This window comes from Empidonax traillii, unplaced genomic scaffold (genome assembly GCF_003031625.1).
Source record: "Empidonax traillii isolate 1590-97213 ecotype Southwest subspecies unplaced genomic scaffold, ASM303162v1 scaffold92:size1159251, whole genome shotgun sequence".
Lineage (NCBI taxonomy): Eukaryota > Metazoa > Chordata > Aves > Passeriformes > Tyrannidae > Empidonax > Empidonax traillii.
Genome location: NW_020955285.1, coordinates 264,598 through 281,305, shown reverse-complemented (window position 1 = coordinate 281,305; position 16,708 = coordinate 264,598). Strand labels below are relative to the sequence as shown.

Genomic DNA, 16,708 nt, shown 5'->3' with positions numbered 1-16,708 from the left:
GTCACATTAACTGCACTTTCACAGCAAACATCTTCCTTTTTGGGACTTCTTAAGCATTCCTAATATGCTGCCTCAGAATTCACTCCAGGCATAAAGCCAAAGAAAATCATTTGGAATGTCAGCTAATCTTAAACACAAAATGCAAAAGGTTACATAAAGAAGACAGACATCTTAGACCACCCTCAAGTTTTTTGTTGCTGTTTCTGTTTTTCTTTTTAATTTTTTTAAAGGAATGCATATCTCTAAATAAATTTGTTTATTAATAAGAAAATGGAGACTGCGCACATACTACATATTCTCCAAAGGACTGGTTAATGGTTAAATGCATTCCACTTTTCTAGTTATTTACAATTCTTTGTCCACCAGGTTCAGATAGGTCATGAAATAGCCATTTCAACTTTCTCAGTTGAAGACTATATATAGTTTTATCATATTTCAGTATTTTGTTCACAGTATTACTTTAGAAAATTTGTGTACCTATTTCTGCTCTGGGTAGATTCCTTTAAATAATATTTGTTGTTACATACTTTTGTATCTTGATTTTTAGGTTATGATGGCAACATTTCTAAAAGGTGCTCACAGTCTCCTCAAAAGCAGAGGGATTTGAATTTAGACCATGAGTTTAGGCTAAACCAGTCTAATGGCATTTGCACACTAATAAGCCACAAAAATTAAAATTACATGCCTTTTTAATAGCTAAAAAAAAATATGATTAAGTGGTGACAGATGATGCCTCATCCAAATGAAAAACAGGAAAGGTAGTGACAATGACTGCACTTGTAAAATGCTCTTAGCAAATTTCAGAAGTCCTAAGTAGTGCACAGATATAGCTTTTTTTCATTATGGAACTCTGCTGTTGAGATATGCATCTCAATATATTCTGTTTCCTGTCAAACAAACGGTAGGCTCCTGTAACATTATTAAAGAATGGGAAGTGTCTTTTTCAGACTACTGATTTTTCCTGTAAAGTCAGGAGCACTACAGTACTTTTTTGTGTCATTTGACTCTCCCAAAAGTAAAAAAAAAGCCAAAAGAGCACAGCTCTAAGAACCATGTGGAATGAAACACATAAATAATTTAGAAGTTACCACAGGATTAAGAGAGATTTTTAACTTTATATCAACTGCTGAACTAATTGGAATTCTGGTTATTAGCCATTTAGGACATATCATCAGTTTGCACCTGTTTTTTTAAAGGATGAAAATCATATAATTTCCTTATCCCCTGAAAATGTGCTCATACACAAAGGAAGCCTCCTAAACAGCATGATTTGCAAACTTTCAGAAATAAAATATACTCCAGAGCCTTTTTTAAAGCAAAGTTTCTCTCAAATTGCACAGGACCAACACAGAACAACTCTGCTATTGCAACTTCTGAAAACAAATTACTATGGTTCTCCTGTTCCTAGCTGGACAGACTTGCAGCAGGAGTGGAGGTCTGGCTTAACAGAAACCAGTGACAACGTCTTTGGCTTAGTCAGACTGGCATCTCTCCAAAGATTGTTTCAATTTTTACTTCATCAAAGGGCTTTGAGACCTTCACACAGGTTATTGCTAATTAAGTAAAACAGATTCAAATTATTACAAAAATTTATTACGACTAGCTCTGAAACTTCCTAACCTTCTCCAAGGAAATAATTTCAGTTAGCATTATTATTCAGCAAATAACAATTGAAGGAACAGCTCTTTTTCTAGGATAAAGTATATGGCTTTATGTTCCAGACTGCAAATGAGTAATAAGCAAAACTGAATGCTTTCAACACTACATTCCCATTCAGAGCAAAAGCAATGAGAGTTCTAGTCACCATCTGCATTAAAGCAAGTTTTACTGTCAACCTACACGACTAATGAATGTCAATTTCCATTTTGGAGCAACCATTTCCTCAGCATGAAAAAATAAAAAGCGTATTAGGTTATGTGAGAGAGAGAACTTTTATGCTATTAACTTTAAATATATGAAAGATATTGCACAAGAAAAAGCTAATTTGTCTAGCACAACACAGCAAATACTAATAACTGCTGTCTTCTCGCAGAGTCACTGTTAACTGGAGAGAAACTATCTTTGTGATATTCTCCAAGCAAAATCAAAATATTCCTCAAAAGACTGAAGTGAAGAACTAGAGAGCACCACAATGAAAAATGAAAACCTTTATTTTCCAGAAATATTCCAGTAAGGGTTCCACCAAATAATACCAACTCTCTTTTTAAAAGTGCCTCAGCATTAAAGCTGTGGAAGAAAACTACTACAGAATGCGATTGTTCATTCTGAGAAATGTGATTAGGATTTTTTTCATGCACCCCAGGACTGAATGCCACATTTCAGAAGCACTTAAATGATAGGGTTCATAAGTAATGCTTAAATACTCTTCAAACACAGTATCTTAAAATATCCCAATTACCCTATGTTTGATCCCATGCCATTAAATGCACATCACAACTGGAATTAAAGCTGGTGCCTGCTGGAGTCATACAAAATAGTTAAGGCTATGTCAGCATTTCCATTAGAAAGCCCCATCCTAGGGGTTTGCAATCAGGCTATAAAATCTTGCTTTGGCCTGAAATTTGGCAGACGTAATGTCTCTTTCCTCAGGATTGATTCTATCTATAAGGTTCTAGGCGGAGTGCTACAGACATCTTTATATAACAGAATGCAAAGTACCTTTTGAGGCACAGAAATGGTTAGCTTCCTTCTTCCTCAGGAGGTGGTGAGGACTTGCTAATGTTGAACCTTGAAGTGCATTTTCCTCCACCGAATGGCCAGCCAGTGCCAGGAAGAGTATCAACAAAGCTGCTGGTGTGTTAGCCACTTCACCCTTTATATTGATTTTCATGATCAAGATGATGCAGCAGTTAAAATGTCACCAGCTATCACAGCTGAATAAGGCCTAGTTTATTATATTATCCCTACTAAATCACCTGGAATTGTGTTGGTGGTAGCAACAGAAACTAACCTGGATTGGTGGGGAAGAGAGATGTCAGAATCCCACATTTGTGTCTAGCTCCACGGTGCTTCCTCAGTTCAGAGAGATTTTGTAAAACATGCCTCATTGCTCACACCTAGCATAAATGAACGTGGAGTGTTCAAAACTCTATTAAATGGTTGATGTATTTTGACTTTTTGGAAGACTTTTTAAAAATGTGTGAGGGTAGCATTGGTCTGGGAGCTCACTATCCTTCAGTAACCAAGAGAAGAGTCATTCGAGGGCCAAGCATGATGGGCTAACCGCCTTGCATAGTTATCTGTACAGCGAATACATCCAAACCACGACGGGCCACATTATGCTCTGGTTTGCATTGCTATTGGCAGCACTGGAACTGCTGCACCGCAGCAGAAGAGATGTGGCCAGATGGAGCAAAGGATGCTTTGGTGTGTCAGCACATTACAGCTGCTGCTAACAGCCCTACTGCAACAGTGTCTGACAAGTTTTTACATTTTAAAAGAGGCCTTAAACATGAGTTTTCATGATATTAACAGCTCTTTCAGGAACCCTGGCCATTGGCTTCGATTTGTTTTCAAAACCCAAGCTCTCCCTTTGAGATCATTAGCATTCCAATAGGAACCATAAGGTCTGATTTACAAACCCGACTTTTCCTGGACAGGATTTAAAGCAAGGATTCCTCATCAAGCAGACCTGATCTGTAAAACATATAACTTGTCAGCAAACCACTACAGGAACAATACTACAATAAAAAAGGAATAGCAGAGGTATAATGCAATAGCTTTGGCTCTCCAGCCCAGGCCTGTCACCCATTGCGCTGCCTGGCTAAGGGTGGGAAACAGCTCATCCTGTTGAGAAGGGTGCTGCCTACCTCTGGTAAAGATGCAGTTTTGAAAGCTGCACGCATCTCTCATTAACACATATTTAAAAATTATTGCTTTAGGGACATAGTTTAAATGCACCTACAGTTCCAAAGCTGGATGCTCCAAGACACAAACAAAATCTTGTCAGTACCCCATTTCTTTTATCAGCACTGGGAAGCTGGCTGTTTGAAGTAGGTGTTTTTCTCTGGAATCCGTTGTTTAGAAGAGACAGCCAAATGAAGAAGCTTTAAGAGCCACTACTGTAGCGTCTGTTTCATTTCAAGAACCCTCATTTTCCGGGCTCTCAAGTCTACATACAAAACCCAACCGATGACAAAACTGTGGTCTTAGGAAGACTATAAAACACTACTTGTTTCATGCATAAGAAAATTCATTATTAATCCTAGTAATATTATAGAATTACAATCAGTCTGAGAGAATTTAATAGCAGTACTTATCTATCAACTGAGACACAGTCCTAGCACAGTCTATTAAGTTGCCATAAGACCTTTTTCTTCATTTTACATAAAATATGATAAAAAGGTTTCTGTCTCTGAAGATGCTGACACAAGAAAAAGGTTGTAGGGTTTTTTTCCCTCCAAGTTTCTACAGTTCTGGCATAGATTCTAGTGGAAGCCTAACATGTTCAAACACATTGTGTACCCAGTGCTTCTACTAACCCAAAGGAACATATTTCTTTTAATATATATGTGTTGTAAATGATACATTTAATGAGATCATGAAAATGTTTTGATTGCCTGAAAATCCACACTGCTCATCATTTCCATTCTATGAGAACCTTTTCCATTCCATTGTAACAAGCTGAAACTAAAAAACAAAGCAACACTCAGATTTGCTATGAAGTCCAGAGTCTCCTTTAACTTATGCTGATGAATAGCAATAACAGTTATTCCAAAGCAAATGAATTTGTCACTGTAAACCAGACAAAAAAATCTAGTTAAGATCTTTAAACTGGCCTTCCATATTTTGTGTTTAAATGGAATTTTTAATTGTGTCTCTATCAAAACAACTGATACAGCACTGCATTTTTGTAAAACTAGTACAGCAACTACTTAGTATATGTTAAACACTCATGCATTTAAGTTGTGAATCCATTCTAAATTAAAAATAACAAATTGTTCTTCTCACAACAATTACACAAAGTAGAAACATCAGTTTTTGGCAACAAAGGAAAAATCAGAAAGTGATTTTTTTTCCTTCTGCTCATCATAATATCCTGCAAATTTTACACAGCAAGTACAGCTACCTTTGGATGAGCTTTCCATAAATCAGATTTTTGCAAATTGAAATATATATGAAATAAGGGTGATATGATTCGTAATCATCTCCTTCTAAAGTCATGCATTGCATGGGAAACATCTTCCTGACCAGAACAATAAATCACTTTATTTCCTGAAATATGAGATATAGTGCTTTAACTCTTACATTTTAATCCTGTAGAGCATAGATGGGAATACTTTGCTTCATCATCATATGTTGAATCTTCTTCTCTGGTATTTAAAATGGTAGTAGTACCTTATGGTAGTAGTTTTCTCAGATTTTTAATATATTTGTAATGGTTTTCAAACCCTTTCAGTTTATGTACACCAAACTGTTTTCCAATGGACATGTGAAATCTCTAAACAGGAAAGACAAAACTACTGACAATATTTTTTTAAAGGTTATTCTTCATAATGGGAAATATAATTATGTAACATTAAAATCCACAGATCCCAGACTGAAAGCAATGGTCCAACAACATGAGGATAAAATTGCCCCTCCTTATCAAGTGACTCTCATTTGGTACTACTTCGAAATGTGTGATTATATGTGTGAAATAATGTGATGTGGTAGTAGTTCTTTTAAATGTTGCTAACAAAGACATCAATCAGCATATCAACTGAATTATCTTGTTTTATGATATATTGATACATATTTTGACCTTTCCAATATCAAAATGTACTAACTCTGCTTGGCCCCATTTTCCATTCCTTGGGTAATGGAAAATGTACTATTACTTATATTTTTAAAATGAGGAGGTTAGGGTAGAAAGGTAAAGCATGCAGAGGTAAGAAGCATCAGCAGGGGAGAGCAGCACACTGCAGGGGGTTGATGCTCTTCAACGCAAGAGCAACTCTGGTCCTGCTATCCACTTGCACACAACATTTGGACAGCTGAGGGCAACAGGAGGTCATATGAACTAGGCATGGAGGGAACACAAATTAGTGATTTTTATAAGCTGAGTGGAAAATGAGAGTGAGAGACAATCTTGTGAGGAAAAACAGAGTACAGATTTGGAGAAGGGAGCACAGAGAGTAGCAAATTTTTTCTTTTTCCCAGTGGGCGAAAAGACAGCATAAACTTACCTTGATGGACAACTAGTATGCCCTGTAAAAAAAAGTGCATAGAAGTAGGGCAAGAGATGTACCAAGCACCACTAGAAAATGAGAATCAGAGGTGATATTTGTCACAGCACAGCGAGCCACGCTCCCCTGTGACTCAGTGGTGCTAACCCTTCACTGGGCATCTGTCATCAGGGCTTTTAGCCTCTTCACGATTGTTTTGCGTACAAACAGATATAGGTTTCCACCTCCCAAGAAACAATGACAGGATGATTTCTACCACTACACAGCAGCAGTTCTCTAAAGTGACTGTGAAAAATGATGTCTGATTAGCAGACAATCTGCATGTGTACTGTGTAACACAAAGCTATCAGATTTCACATTAAAAATACTGCTATTTAGGACTAATTACATATCTCAGATCTATCATATGGGCTTGTTAAAAGGACAGGGTGATATACCAGCAATAGCTGCTGTGCAAACGGTGCTATTTTAGTATATTTCCTCCATATAATTTTTCTTAAATTAAAATATTTTCCTCTCAGGAACTGTACACTGAACAGGAAAAGGTGAGGCATCAAAGATTCTTATAAAGGAAAACTCAAACATTAATACTGAAAACAATATGTGAAAGTGTTATTCCTGTTAACGGCACTTACATAAACAGAGCAATGTTTCGCTTACAGAAAACGTAACCTTTTGCTCCAAAGCAAATCACTTTGATTTTTTAATCGCAGTTCATATACACTACATTGTAAAACAAAGGCAAAACATTCTGACTTGCTAACGCTCATTTATACTGTGTTTTCTAAATTGTACAACTAAGGTTATTGAATTAAACCTCTCAGTTCAGCTGCCACAGAACTAGGCAAGCACTTGCATGTATGAGTTGTGGGTAAACATGAGTGTGCTTGCCCATCAGAATAGACTCTTTATATTGTTAAAGCCTGTGTAAACAATTGGAGTTAAGTACATGCTTCGCTGAATTGGTGCTACAATTGCTAGAAATGTATGCAGTCAAAAGGAAAATTCAGCACTTGTACAAAATGGAATTATCCTGCAGTCTAAGGCAACTTGCACAAAAAAAACCCCCAATTTTAACTTCCTTTGCTAAATAGCTATCAAAGTTCAGACATGTGTGCTATTAAATTTAACACTCCTTTCCTTTTCTCCCAGTTTTTCCCCTCCTCCACGCTCTCAGCAACCAGTAGCACATCAAAAAAGTTGCTGTTTGATGGTTCAAGCTGAGACATTCAGCCTTTACCCTAGCACTCCCTTGAGATGAAGCAGGCAAGGCTTTTAATCTTACCTGGTGACACATGACTGACTAATACAGTTTCTTGGACCTTCTGACCTCTGAGGGACTAAAGCTGGTTGGTCTCTCAACCTCTCCAGGTGGCTGCAACATCAGTTTGCGGTGGGTCATGTTGTAAACAAAGTTTTGCACAGGTCCTCTGTGACTTAGTACACCCATAACTGTACTAAATTTAATGTGCAAATTTCTGAGAGTAAAATGCAGCATTTCATCGCAAGTCAGGAAGGAAAAGAACTTTCCTTTACTACTACTACTATAGGTAAAAGACTGTAATAAGAGATAGCCTTAAAACCAGTCACAATGGCACACAAATTTGATGAGTCAGTGCTGATGTATTTTCTTGGAGAGAGAAAAACGGTCTAGCTACAGCCAAATAACTTACTTGAAACTTCACCTCCCACACAAACTAATAAGCACTGCTAGACGGGTTTGACACTTATACAGTATAACTCAAGATGTTCCTAAATCCATGTGCCTCCCTTTGGAGATTTGTTGCTCAACTGTTTTTCTCTCAGGACTTTCTTCTGGTTAGCTTTGCAACATTGGTAGGCCTCGAGGCACCCTTTACGCCCTCAATACATCATTTGGTAAATGTGTTTCAATTTTACTAAATCACCCTTTGCTACAGGAGTCCCGGAATCACCAAGAAAGAGAAGGTCCTGAAACACAGCTGAATCATTTTTACAGGGAGCCGGAAACAGCCATAGGCAAAGAGCTCATCACGTAACAAGGTGAGGGCCAGTGAGAATTGGAGGGAAAGAAAAGAGGAAATCTCAGCTTCTGCAAATACAGGAGGCACATTTTCTTTTCTACTACATAAACAAGGCATATAAAATGCAAAGTGTTACATTTCGTTCCATTTTCTATATTACGAATAATTAGATTCTCAGCTAGGATGTGGTGAGAAGTACGTAAATCTCCAACACCAGTGATGATCCCAAAAATTCAACGTACAGATCATCAGTTGTGAAGGTCTGCAATTACAAGGATGAAATCTTCCAGGTACAGACAACCTTTCAGACCAATCAAGTAAGCACATGGCTTGGACAGAACAGCCGACGAAAATATCTAGATAGTGCGTGCTGTGGCATGCAGTCAAGCTGGTGAGTGACCCAAAGTATGAGATCAACTCACAGTGCTAAGAGCCTGCTCTGCTCTGCTGTACCCATTTCCCAAGCTTTGCTTCCGCACAGGGACAAGTGGTTCTGCTGAGGTCAGAACAGGACAACACTGGAAGCCATTATTTTGGATAAAACCAAACAAACAACCCTCAAATGTAGTATTTTAACAAGAGACCCCTGCAGAAAAAAGTTTCAAAGTGATGTGTGGAGCTAGGGTGGGGGAAACCCAACCCTTAAGTAAACCCCCAGCCGCTAACAGTTTAAGGGATTAGGGTGAAAAGGCAGAGAGAAGATGACAGTACACCAGGAAGACTGCAAGCCAACAAAGACAACACGTCCCTTCTGGTCCAAAAGACTTGGTCATGTTTGGTCTAGCTGTGTTGACCTTCTCTATTCAGAAAGCCAATACAAACATTATTTTGCTTAGCTGTAGTTACTGCTGGTTGCTTAAACTTCCCATAAAAGTTATGTCCTTATTTCAGAGCAGGCTGTGATCACTCTCAGAGGACCATGAAGTTAAGCAAGGGTGTTGTGCCTTCCACACTCAAGCTCCACCGGCAGAAAGGGTATGTCAAGAGGTTGCATAAAAACCATTGCTGAGAGAGAACTCCCTTCTGGGACAAAGCCTGGGCCTGTTGCTAATTTTCACTTTAAAATGAATAAGGCACCAAAAAAAGAAATGCACACTTATTTAATGAGAAGATAACTTGAACACAACCAATAACTAAAATTATAACAGCTTTTTGAAATGGACATGCATTTCAAGGAATATTCCTTTTTACTAATGTTGCCACTGAAATTGAATCCCACTCCTGCATTCTTTCTGTGTGGGAATAGAGTTTCTCTAGTGTAATTAATAAATTAAATAAAAATAAATACACAGCTATAAACACAGAGAACTCAGTCTTCTGGCAAGATAAACTGGTGCTGTTTCACTGAAGTCAGATTACTTAAATTTACAAAGAATCCAAACTTATGCATACCACTATTAACACGTCCACAAAAATTTATCATAAGAAAATGTGAAACATTTGGGAAGTGATTCAATAGCAAAAAACCCAGAGTGTCTATATAAAATGTCTATTTACCACCCTTCAGTTTCTCATGTGCACTACTGTTTTAATATCAGTATTTTTAAGAACACTTCTTCCTTTGTGGAGTCCTGAAATTCATTGTTATCCTGTTTTTGTGATATTTCCCATTTAAGTTAGTTTACACTTCCTCTAGGAACAGAAGAGGCAGTCAGATCACCTGCTGTTCTGAGATGCCTACAATACTTGAGCACAATGGGGTGAAATCAGGACAGAAAGTTAGCCCAATTCTGAATTTCCTGGCTTTGTATTTTTAGTGGGACCTTTCACATAATTTTAATATCCCCATAGGTAGCTGTGCATGCTCTCAGAAAAACACACATGCACATACACCCACTCTGTACATAGTAACAAAGCTGTAAATTCTAGTATTAAAAGTTGGGATTATGTGTGCCAGTGCTGTTTTTGAATGCACGATGATATAGTTCCACAAATCACCTCCAGATTAATTACATACTATAACATTTTTCCTAACATGATTGCCCCAGAGAACAGACTTGCTCTGAGAGCAAAAGTTGCTGTCTTGTGAGAAATTAAGTAGGCAGGGTCCTATGGAGTCTCAAGGTAAAGAACTTCAGAAAAAGAAGTTATAGATTCACAGTTCAGTCTGATTATTGCTGTTACAGGAAAATGAATAAAAGCCAGGTTTCTCGTGGAAATTCTGAAAGGGTGCTTAGAAAGTCACTTAAATCAAGGTTCTCATTTAGTCACTGACACATATTCCTCTATGTTTTTGGTTACCAAGCCCTAAGATGAAAATATGTAAGAGTTTTATCCTGAACATGAACCAATCAATAAAGTAATGCAGACTGTTTTTTGTTTCTCATGCCTTAGTTTCTCCCCCTGAAAACGGAAATAAAATGCCAAAATTTTACAAGAGTTTGAGTATCTTGGTATTTGTGAAACAATGAGACAGAAGTACCCTTGAAGAGTCAAAAAGGGATGAAATCATTCAAAAGAGTTAATCTGCTGTCAAAGAATGCTTTTCTTGCACTCTGCCCACCACTCCACCTGCCCTTTTCCCTCCTGTCCTGAAATTGAACATCTAGCCATTCCAGTGAGAACCATGTGCAAGGAGTAAGGAAGAGGGAAACATTGGGGAGAAAAGACAAAAGTGCAAACAAGGACTTTATCAGAACACATAGGCACAAGTTTAAATTTGTGGAGGCACCCTTCATTCAGTCATCACAAAATTTTTGAGCTAATCAAATTTGTAAAGTTCATTTTACCCTCATTTTGTAGTTTTCAGGATGTATTCATATGTACCTCACTTTTTATGTTCCCACTAATGTGGGGAAGACTGTAACTGCTGTGGCCACAGAATTCTTAAATTTTCTGCTTCAGTCTATAACACACTTCCAAATCTGGACAAAACTGAACTTTAAATAGTTTCCCAATGCATACTGAAGAGTTTGTCTCTCAAAGGGCAGTTTATTGACAGGCTTGAGGAGCAGGGAGGGAAAATCGCTGAAATTTTACCCTGAACCCCACATGAACCCAGGGATCGGGACTGCATATTTTCCACTGTCCTGCCATCTGCTGCTTCACTGCACATGGTAATATTTGGCAACCCCACTGAGAGCTGCCTGGGCTATGGCTCTGTTCAGACAGGGTGTAGAAAGAAAAGACACTGAGAATGTCATGGCTGACTGACCAGACTACTGAGATCAGAGAGATTATGCCTCATTTGCTCACCAAGCCCTGCCAAAAGCAACACCATTTAACTGCAGGTACTCAAAGCCCAACAGGCATGTTTAAAGGAAAACTAGGCTAAAAAAGAGGACCATTCATAATATGCATTTGTTTGGGATACTGTAGCTACCACCTTCGGGCAATTATTCATGACAGTTTTAAAAGAAAGTTTACAGTGCCCAGATTTCAGGTACAAGTGATATCTGGCAGAAAGTATCATACCCCATTTATAGGACACACAGACCTGGGAGATGACTCAAAGCAGGAATAAATAAAAGGGACCTAATAGCCCAGCAAACAGAGATTAACAGAGAAAAAAATATAGCTGTTATTTTAGAACAGCTACAGTCTGTTTATCTCCTGGCTGTGAAATGCTGCACAGTATGGGAGTGTGCGGGTTTGGTACTTATATGCATAACCTTCATATGTCATTTCACGACAAGGGACCTCCCTTGAGCCAAAGCCAAACCTACATTTGTTCCCCAGAGCACCCCTGCTAGGCTCCAGATGCAGCAGGCGAAGAATCAGCTCTCAAACTCTGATTTCCTCTGACCACACTCTTCTGAATAAGGGTCCCCAACCCTTTCAGTGATAAAGTATGAAATGTTTACCCACAGTACTGACTTTCAAAATGATGACTATAAGAGCTAAGGAATATTTCAGAAGTGTCTTAGAGCTGCTAAGGTATATTTTCTAATGGTGTTAGACCTGCAGGAACACTACTGTAGGATACAGAGTTACTGTAGGGTATTTGAATCATATCATGCTGACAACAACCACCTGTTATTAACATCTCTCCCTCATCCCCCCTGCTTCTGCCAGAAGTACTAGAAATGAAGATATAATTCTATATGTGTCTACAATAACATCCTGCCCTATTTCCTCACTCAAATACTGATCTTGGAAATTACAGTGTTTTCTCTCAAATCTGTTTGGGAAAACAAAGGCACTTCAGTGAGAAAAACTTCTCCAGGGGCTGCAGAGCTATGGTTGGCAGACCAGTTGATAAATGTTCTTCTAATTGCAAAGGGACACTACAAAATTGTCCTCTGATGTGGAAAAGACAGTCACTGTCACCCTTCCTTCTTCCCTGCTGCTCTACTGCCTCCACTCTGTCTGCCTCACAGGGAGATCAGGAAAGAGATAGAAAAAAGCCATGTAAGAGAGGAGGAACAGGCATCTTTTCTCCAGCTCCAGCTGTGTTGGAGCCAACAGGCTCTGTTGTTTTGATGATTCCAGGACCCTCACATCTCATTTGATCCCTGCTTGACAGAAGTGCATAGCAGAGGTGGGAATGGCTCACAGACTGACAGAGAGAGCTTCTGAAATCCTTAAGCTGTTTCCTCCTAGAAAGGGCCCTTCTTTCTCAGAGCTGGAATCAAATAACCTTGGCACCAGCCTCTGGTTAGTAAGCAAGACAGGAGCAATGTGTTAAAATGAGTAAGGCAAAGAGATCAAACATGCTTTCCAAGTTATTTTTCTTTTGATACAAACACATAGCTTGAAAAAAACTAAGTTTGAAGTAATAAGCTGCCGTCTGCTATTCTCAGTTTAAACTGTTTCTCTGCTTCTAAGCTCCGCTGAATCAGAGCTCCCCACTCCCGCTCTTCTTCTTGACTCATAACCTTCTTGACAGCCACAAAACTGGGCAGAGCCACTTTATAAAATGTACTAAATGAAGCAACTTTCAATAATAACAAGGACTGGCAGGTAGCCATGTTAGAGGAAGAAAGACCTAGTAGGAATGTCCTGCAGCATAAAAGTCTCTGTTGTTCTCATTACTGCAAAGGAAGAAAATCTCTTTTAAATGCTTTTGATTCAAATTATTATTTGACAGAAAAAAGGGACAAGATAAATGGCTGTAAAACAAGGCAATTGGATTTCCTACTGCTACAATACCTTACTTGACTCCCATAACACAATTTCTCTGTTATTCTGCCTTGCCATGGTAAAGTAAACTTACAGGCTACCCAGAAAACAGATGAGTGTAATCAGTCTTTTATAAATTATATCCCCTCACTCAAGGAAAGCAAATAACTTTGCCTGTTCTATAATAACTGTTTCTAATACTTCATTTATTCTTTAAATTGTTTATAAAACACTTCAAGGGAGGTCAAGATGAGAGGGTAATAATAATTGGAGATTAAGGAGACTCTCTAAGTATTTTGCACCTGTGAGTAAACACTTTGGCAATTATTATGATATGAGATAAACCTACTAAAAAAACCCCAACAGCTTATTTATTATTTTCTTGGACATACATGTTATTTCATCTGAGAAGGAGTCCTCATCTTTTCCACAGCTATTTCAATTCAAATTTAAGCAGTGGCAAATTGTTCTGATGTCAAGTGATTGGCAAGAAACAATACATTTAACCTGGTCTCTTATCAAAGAAATCTAATGAAAAAATGAGCCAAGGGCAAGTGATTTTCTTGTGAAGTTTTTTCCAAGTCCCCTGAGGAAGCAGGGGCTTTCCTCCTCAGAGACAGATATATTAAAGCCCACCGCAGAACTGCCTCTGAAGGACAGGGATGCGGGTGTCTTCAGGTGGGGTTTCAGAAAGGACTTTATAACAAAAGGGGGACATCATGTGCTTTTGTAGTCTCTGTGGCATAGTTCTTAAGTTATTCTTGAGTTTCAATGGAATTCAGTAAACAGCATGTGATTCATGACAAAGTACTCTCTTTACCCGTTTTATATGGCAAGGTTATAAAAACGTAGATTCAAAATTCAGATTTTATATCGCTCCCCTTTATTTTTTTTTTAAACTCACATTTTCTTGATTTTCTCAAAGGCACAAAATCATGTGGACCTAGACACAAACACAAACTCTCTGCAAACTGCTTCATCCTAATACCAAATCAATATTTATACATAAAAAGGCAACTGAACCACAACTGTTACCTGAACCAATCTTTGTTGACTCTAATACAGAACTGAACCAAGAAGAAAATACCTGATTACTGGATTAGAGTAATTAACAGAGAATTTTCCAAAGGAAGTTCCCTTATCACTTAAATTGACATTTAAAAATTTGGCATTTTTCAGCTTGAACTGATTCAGACATATCAAGGCAGATAAATAACTACTGAAAAATCAGATCTGAACCTAACCATTTACTTCTTTTTCAGGCTTATTGCCTCTTTTTTTTTTTTTAATTGGTATTTTTCAAGTATCACAAGTCCAGAAAACGCAACTGTATACAGGAAAAACAATTTTTCTTTCATTTTTAAATGAATTATATTAATCTTAGCAGTGCTTCCCACAAACATTATTTCAGAATAAGAGGGAAATGAAGCTAAACAAACATTTCAAGGTAGCTTCCAGCTACATCAGTACATAGTTGACAAGTTCTGCTTTTAGAAGCAGAGAATTATCAGGTCCTCTCAAAACTATTAATGTTATACTGCTCTCTTGGAAGATTTCTGTAAGACACCTTTAAAATATGTAAGATTCCCAAGGCTTTGAAAAATCTGAATGGCCTCATCACTAAACAGCAGGTTTGCAGACCTGATGAAGGCAAGTGAGATTTCATTCACTTGCCTGTAACAATTTTCTTTTAAAAATCAAAAGAACAAGACTTAGATTTCATAAGCCTCAAGATGCCTCTGTAAGTATTTGCATGATCATGACTAAAACATTCTGTTTAATAAAAGGCAGAAACACTCAAAAAGAACTTACTGCATCATGTGGCTGTGTAGGTATTTCTTTCAAGACAGGCTACAGAAAAAAAGAAACATTTCTTTTAATCCATTGAGGATTAGTGTTCTAATTTTTCTCATCTTGGTAGCCTTGAGGAAAAGCATATTTTAAAAAGTGTTAAATCTTTCAGATTGTTTTAATTCAATCCTAAGCCTTTTGTATTAAATATTAATAAATAGTTGTATTAAATATTACACTACCTAATTTTAACCAGTAGAAACAACATTGAGCTTGGCTGAACCTTCACGTGCATTGTCAGGTTGGACAACTTTGATTTATTCTGCTTTTATAGCAAATTTTACTGAACATAATAATCCTTTCATCAGACTTTCCTGTTCAGGCAGCCATTTTCAAGCATCATCCATGTACTCACATACATGCATCATTTTGGAAAAAATGAACATTCACTGTTGACTCAGTGGGTTTCTTCATGGGTGTTGATGCCTGGTTATCACTATCTATAAATGTGATGGTAAATCAGATAATATCACCCCACCACCAAACCCACAAGGAACCTGTAGAACCAAACACTTAACTTACATGCAAGTAGACCAAAGTTGTGCAATAACTACAGCACACTAATGAACTCAAACCCAGAATTGCTTCATCTCATAATTTCAAAACAAAGAGCTTCTTTAAGTGTAATTTAAGATTATGACGCTTTTCTTAAGAAAAGCATCATCATGAAGCATAGCAAAAATTTAATAATGACCTGTTATTCACTGGTTACTTTGCTGACACCATTCTGGCAATAGATCTTGGATTCACCAGCATGACAAAAACTGTTGCCAGTTCTTCAGTAACACCAGAATTTTAAGAACTAGGTAGTAAAGGTAGCATTTGCCTTCTGCTGTTACATGAAATAAAGCTTTCAAGTTCTCAAGAGTTACAGTTACACCAATCTTTCTCTGTTTTTCATAAATATTATGTGGTCATCGAGGACCATTAAATATCCTAAAAATAAACCAATTGTATATGTGCTACACTTTTTTTTAATTTTCTGCAAAACTCAAATAGGATTAAACAAAAAAGCCTATTATTTGTACTACATGCTCAGTTTACTAGTTAATGGACTCTTTCACAATAGCATCCTTACCTGAAGATACAAATATAACACAAATATAAGACAAGCTAGCTGGTGTCCACTACGTATGATTTAAGGAAATGGACTTGAGACTATGTGACAAATGAGGGAACACTTAACATTTCTATGAGAACACACCAAGCACAAAGGAGACCCATACAGCTCAGATGCATGACAAGCACCTGTAATTGTCACCAGAATTCAGATGATGCAAGTCATTACCTGGAAATTGCAGTGTATCTGGACAGGTTATGGCCGAGAACACGGAACAGTTACTCAGAAAAGGAGAACATACACTGCCTACTTTTAGATCAGACAGAGGGGAGCAGTTTGTCCATGATATATGAATACCAGATGCTCTATCCCAACAGAGCACAACTGCAAATCACACCAATAGCACCAGTCCATCCCGTTCCCCCATTTCCCCCAACAGGTCAGGATTTGAGAAGGGGAAGACACATCCTTGCTGAAAAATATATGTTAAAATTAGCAATTACTGATTTTCAATAACAAACATGCAATATTTATGCAAACAACAGCATGGGGAAAAAAAAAAAAAG

General features: G+C 37.7%; 1 protein-coding gene across 1 annotated transcript in view; it reads right to left on the bottom strand.

Annotated features, from left to right (window-relative positions):
- The window catches only part of GMDS (GDP-mannose 4,6-dehydratase), a 411,128-nt gene that overhangs the window by 226,189 nt on the left and 168,231 nt on the right, over positions 1-16,708 (bottom strand). The gene's annotated exons all lie outside the window — the stretch shown is intronic.